We start from the raw sequence: 6,948 nt of genomic DNA, 5'->3' as shown, positions 1-6,948 counted from the left end.
TTCTCAAGACAGATTTAAAATTAAAGTTTATTGAACAGACTGTTTTTGTTGAATTTGCTGTAAACTTATTTACACCAAAAACAGACTGTTACATTTTCTCCATAAAAAAACGTTTTACAAATAGGCTATTTCATTGCTTCAATAAATATTTTATATAAGTTTAATGTGTTTCCACTTCTTGCATAGAATGTTACTATTTAGTTTCAACGATCAACTAATTCTACAGTCATAGAAATTATATTGTTTGATTTACTATATACGAGTCAAGATTCCTTATCTAATCGAATATTGCACATCTCTCGAAATTTCCATCTTCTTATGATATCTTCGACATCATGATGAAAAAGATATAGCATTGTTTTTCAACAATAAATCTTATCCATGCGATAAATTGAGTTCCACTGACTTTGATAATTTGAAAATTGACAGACAACTCTCCTTGATGGTCTTTAGAAGGCGGACCAGATAAACCTTTTTATTCCCCTTAAATATTTGCCATGAGCGTAGAGAAATTCCGATAGTACTGTTCATTAGGGCGATATTTTCTAGATATTTTTCGTTGATTTTACCTATTGCTCGATTGTACATTATCTACACTTATCCTCGTCTCTGGCATAACTAAACCAAGAGAAAACAAACCTTTTTGAAGTAATATTACAAAAACTTATTTATAACATATCCCTGAAGTTATGAAACTGTCAAGTGTGTCTGAAACAACAGATATATTTACTTTCAAGTACTGTGTGTAACTCGAACTGACAGTTGAGAAGGTATTTTCATTCCTATACCAAGCCTAAGGGAAATATATTTAAAATCATATCTTAGATAAGCAACAGGAAGTGAATTAGACGATTACAGTTGTGTTTCAATGTAACTTTCCGAAACGACTATTACTGTTAGAAGCGATTAAATCAAATTTGAGAAGAGTGATTTTCGCTTTGATGAAAAACATGATCAAGATTTCTTTGAGACGGTTTTTTGAGACATGAGAGGGAAAATGAGTTGCATACTGTATAGAGTTTGAATTTTTCCACTTTCTACTATAAGAAACGTTGGAAAATCCTTTTTATCGTGTGTATTATTATTTGCGGTTATTAAAATAAATCAATCATTTAAATTTTGTAACAATAATTCACTTGTCATTAATAGAAATTACAATTTATAGGGCTTATTGTGTTTTCATATATATTATCAAGAAACAAGCACGGCGTAGAAAAGTTCCTTTTCTAATTGATAGGTAAGTTGGAGCAATTAATGGGATGTCACTCGATAATAAAACATTTTAAATAAAACAACTTTATGAAATTCCAAATGAGCTATAACCCGTAGTCACTCAATAGTGAAGGGCGTTCAAGGTTACCTACATGAGTTTGCATGAGTGAAGCTGACGATGAACCCATGGTTTACTCTGTAAGGTAAATCTATTCTCAATCTCAAAAGGGTGTGTTGCAGATATCAACATATCCTGAGAGGCAATAGTAGTGTATCAAATTGTTTGAAGTAAACTTTAAAGTACTATTACCGGTTCTGCCATGACATTACGTTCCAAAAGCTGAACATTGTTTCATTGAATTTCAACATAGTAGGATTGATATTGAAATATGATTAATTTCAACAAATATAAATCAAAGCTGAATCATATCAATATTACATGCCGAAAGAAATACTCACTCAAGCTAGGGCTCAACAATATGATATATTATCTGATTGTTGTTGTCTTCTAAAAGCTGGCTTTGTAAAACTAATCAATCAAATGCAGAAATCGGTTAGGTAAATCAATATACAGAACACGTTTACTCGCCGTCTTTTCTGATAGTTAATATCAACTAGGAATAGAACTTGTAGTACAATAGTGTCGAAGTAGCATAAAATAGAGAGCAATAACCTGAGCAAAATATAAAGCACAATTTGGTGTTCAAATAAGGGTTATCAATGGACAAACTAAAAAGCGCAATCAATCGCAAATAAGGGATTGTTTCCGCTTACTTGCACTAGTTTGTATTTTTGGTCGCACCATTAACAATAAGAAAGAACCTAACCAAGAAAAACATACATGTTACAGAATAATCTCAAGATAAGAAATAAATGCATATCAAAAAGACCTATAGGTACAAAACTTGAAATACTCTGGAGTCATGGAAACTTAAACACCCGTAACCAAAAAGCTTTATCGAAATTTAGCCTACCGTGATAATGAAATGAACAATAAACATCGATGCCAACGGACTGTTAGCCTCCAAACACTCTGATGTTCTGTCATTCCGACTGGTTTATACCCATCACATACTTTTTTGATGTTTTTTTGTGAAATATTTTTAGTAACGTAGGTGTGGATAATCAATCTAATCTCAAACCAATAAAATCGCCGATCATTGAACTGAACTAAAATTACTGACAAAAATAGATTTAATGATGGAATAATCATCTAAAATCAACCTATTTTTGTAAGAGACGTTCACAGAGTCTTTTGTTTATATGCTCATTTTATGAAAATGTATCACATTATTAATAAGATTATTTCCTTTCAACGTAAATGATAATCATATTATGTTTTATAGTCATATTCACGTCTCTGTGAAATACAACTTTTATGAGTTCAATTAATGATACAATTGCAAGACGAATAACAAGAATCAGTGAATATTATACTTTAAACTACAAGGAACAATTCATCTTGGTGTTCACAAAATCTGTACGAAACAGCTTAATGTGTAAATCACAGTTGGTGTAGCTCATACTATACTATAAGCCGTTTAACGTTCAAGCAAATTGGTTGAAAAAGTTATACTATACTTAATTATACGAAGTGTTGGGAACAAGGGATATTTTGGATATTTGAGCTGTTGTGGAGATGCTAAGATCGACTTTTTGACTTGCAGAATCTGATAGCTACCGGGGTTTGTAATAACTGGTATCATCGGGGAGAATCTGATCTACCCAGCTCATCTTCTGCTACAATTGAACCTGCTACTATCCAGTTGCAGTTGCTAGTAGTTTATAAATTTTCGATACTGACGCTTCGATACGGCGACTCCTATTATCCTATGAGATGCTTCGAATCGCCAGTTGACTTGAAGACTCCTTAATATTCTAGTAGGGTGATAGATGTGAAAAGTGGATTGTTGAAGTAAACATTCAAAATGGTTGGGACTGGTACCAAATCAGACACAAACAGCTTTCTACATTAGATCTGTTTGCACATTTTTCTTGTGGTCATATTCCACTGACGTCATCAATAAAATCTAAGCACGTTATTATGTTTGATTAAGTAGCTGTAAACCACTCAATTCTTATCACTATAGTAACGGAATAGAATCGGACATATGGTGCTGAAACACTGAAAGGAATTCCAATGATTTATTAATTTCATTATGACTTTATCGATATTATATAGGTCTGTAACCGTTAGGAAGTAAGGTTCATAGTCCAATTAGTGATGGATTAGTAAACCGACAAAGTTTCATTGGGACATTAAATAAGGTTTTAGCACTACAGTATGAATATTCTGGACTGCAGCAACTGGTGCAATCCATCCTTATTGCTCTTGCATTACATCTATGATTCAATCCAGTTTTTGTTGTAAACACGTCATTGGCTACAGTCTTAGCCAAAACAGTTGAAATTTCTTGTAAAAGCAATGAAATAACCATCGTTTCGATCGATTCTTGTGGCATTTCTACGTGGCGTGCCTCCCCACCTTCAATAATTTCATCATTCTGCATAGTAAAAGAATTGCCTGTATCCCCCCTGAAAAATCCTGGTCCCTGCTAGCGTCAAATTTGCTTTGTAGGCACGATAGAGACAGTTTTTATCCAATCTTGATGAAACATGGTATGCTTATATATATTGAAGGGATCTCAGTCGAGTTCCAAATTGTTAATAATCGGATGAAGGGTTTTGGAGTTATTGTCCTTGACTTAGTAAAAATGCGTCAAATTCGGCATGCAGGCATGATAGAAACTATAGTTTTTATCCAATCTTGATGAAACTAGATGTGTATGTATATATTGATGAGATCTCGGTTAAGTTAGAAATTGGTAATAATTGAATGAACAGTTTCAGAGTTATTACCCCATGTGTATACATCGATGATACATTGTTTGAATTTGATGAGGATTTGATGAACTGTTTCAGGTTTTTGCCTTGACTTATAGATGATTTTAAGATTACTTGAAAATTCATTCTGAAGCCACTTTGTCATCACTTCTGACAGCTGGTAGTGGGCGTATGTTACCTTGCCTGGCAGAGGTGAATAGCTTGGCATTGCGAATCAAATTGAAATTCGATAGAGACCATACCTTAAAGTTCGATAACTTACTAGTTATAAGGTTGACACTGCAGATTTGTGGGCATACACAGATCCTTTCGGCCACCAGTTACTTGACCTTACAAACTCTTACAGCATCTTTCGTGTACAAATATGTTTTTAGTCAGTCGGGCTGGATTGTTTAGAATCGAATTAGATCGAACTATGAAGAATGTTCAAAAAGCTTAACACAGATATCAAATTTACAAGGAAATGTAATATGAGAAGAGTATTGTGCTGTGAAGAACATTAGTCTTGGAAATGTTGATGACATAAAGTAGAGTGAAACAATGTCAATAGCTGTTTTAAAACTCTCGAGTTATCCCTTGAGTAGATTTATCAACAATTCATTTATTTGTATTGGTCCTTCACTTCATTCAATATTGATCAGATAATACCGTTCTGGCTTTATTTTTCTTCCAATAAATGCTCAAGGATGCAGAAATTTTATCTCGGCTAATCTCGTATCCAGTAGCAATTGTCGTTGGAATTAAAAGGATTTAGTTCAATAATAATTGCGGAATTTTATCTTAAAGTGTTCCTACCATTAGCACTATTGGAATTGATGTCTATTGCCCGGCTTTTCTCTGTGCTCCAATATGAGGGTCGAAATATGATGATAAAATTTAATGATCGCTGGTTCAGTTCGCTGTGATAACTCTTATAGTTTACAATTTACATCATGTTTCAAATGGTATTCAACTAAATTATGAACTTTACTACTCATGAACTCTTCTAACGCTCTACTGCTTATTTTTATTGCCTTAAAGTCCATGCCTTTACTTATATATAATTATAATTGATTATACATATTTATATATCATAGTTCCACATCAGATGTTCTGTAGGCCTAATATTCATACATCATCATAGCATAATTCATGTTGAAAACTTGAAAGCAAATCTATCCAAACACAATGTTTGAATTACAAAGACTTGAGAGATAGCAATTAGCAGTGATTTAGAAAAAGAAACGAAAAGAGGATGTTATTCTTTGAAAAGAAGCAGAATAACCAACCTTTGAGAAAGGTATCGATTATCAAATATCACTAAGGGAGTGGTAAGAAGAATGTTTACTACATGTATCTAGATTTGCCACCTACATTTGCAGCATCGCATTGGCCAACTAGGTGCTTCCTCTCAAATTATCACATTTGCTGTAATAAACATACATAGAACTCTGTTTTCCTGGTTCACCAGAGTGTGGCAAATCTTTAATATCTACTTTCAACTTGCTTTCCTGCCTTTCATGTATGTTGAGCTATTTTTTTGCAATCACAAATACTATTGAATCCCAAGTTTTTTTTAACGTTAACATTAACTATCACTTTTCATTTTAGGTGTTCATATGGTTTACTAGTGATATTTTCTAACCTGAATGATGCAGATATTAAGATTGATTTTTAGTCACAGTGGAAAATTCAATGTATATAAACTTGACTACCTTTGGACCCTTCCCAGACTTTGGTCTGAAAACAGTCAACCCTTCGTAAAGGTATCCGTGTATATATAATATTGTCTAAAAACACCATAGAGTTATTCTCTAAATCTCTAAAAGACAGATATTCTGATCTAATTCAACTTTGTCATCTGTTAATTCCGTCTGATCATTCAATTTAAGAACGAAATTGCACTTCTTAAACAATTTGCAAGTTTAATGATCGTTTTTCTTCGGTAATGTTACACATAAAACCCGCCTTACCTATTATCTTGGAGGAAAAATCCATTTTTCTATATTGAATAACAAAACTAAATTGCATGGTATTGATTATTTGAAGAAATTGTAGATTCAATTGTCCTTTTTTCCTTTATTTTCCAGGAAAACTGTCTCAAAAACAATAGAGAAATAAGAAGGGTATCTTGTCTAAGAGCACTTCATAAAAAAATCTAAACACTTAAAGCTTGTTTTGTTTTAATACTTGACGATTCATTTGTTGTTTTACGATGAAGGATGAGATTTTCAACCTACTACAAATAGATATATTTTTCCATTTTCTGATTTGCTAAGTTTTCGGAATAGTTTATATGGGTAAATGTGATGCTAATATGCGATGATTTCCGGTACGTATGATCACTATGCCAGATAGTAATTATTTATTATGTGATCTGTGATGTAAGGAACTGAAAAAAATGCCTATCTGTCCAATGTGGTCGAGTACTGCGTAATATGTGAGATTTCAGCTTGAATTTAAAATAAATGCTTGATTTATTGATTTTTCCATATTTTTTGCATTCCAGTTTCCTATGTAACTGACTTATCTATGTAGTGTATAATTCCGCAACTTATATCCTATCCAGAAACGGAGATTTTCATACCTTAACATTGTAATTAATAAACAATACATATATCCATAATTGATAAACATTTACCCCTGCAGCCTTCAAGATTCTATTTCTTTTACACGACAGCAATCTTCATGTACAGATAATCATACAAAATTAATGAAACCATTTCCTTTGTTATTATAAGCCACAATAAATCAATTACTATTCTATTCTATCAGTCCATATTTATAGATAGACGTGAGTAAATATCCTCACAACCGGTTCTCTCAATTCAACAACCAGACAGACATGTTCCGGACATCATTCAACCGATAGGAATATATTGACCACATTGTATTCTTCAGTACGAAGATGAT

The sequence above is a fragment of the Lottia gigantea genome (assembly GCF_000327385.1).
Source record: "Lottia gigantea unplaced genomic scaffold LOTGIsca_33, whole genome shotgun sequence".
Taxonomy (NCBI): Eukaryota; Metazoa; Mollusca; class Gastropoda; family Lottiidae; genus Lottia; species Lottia gigantea.
Note: the sequence above shows the minus strand (reverse complement) of the source record.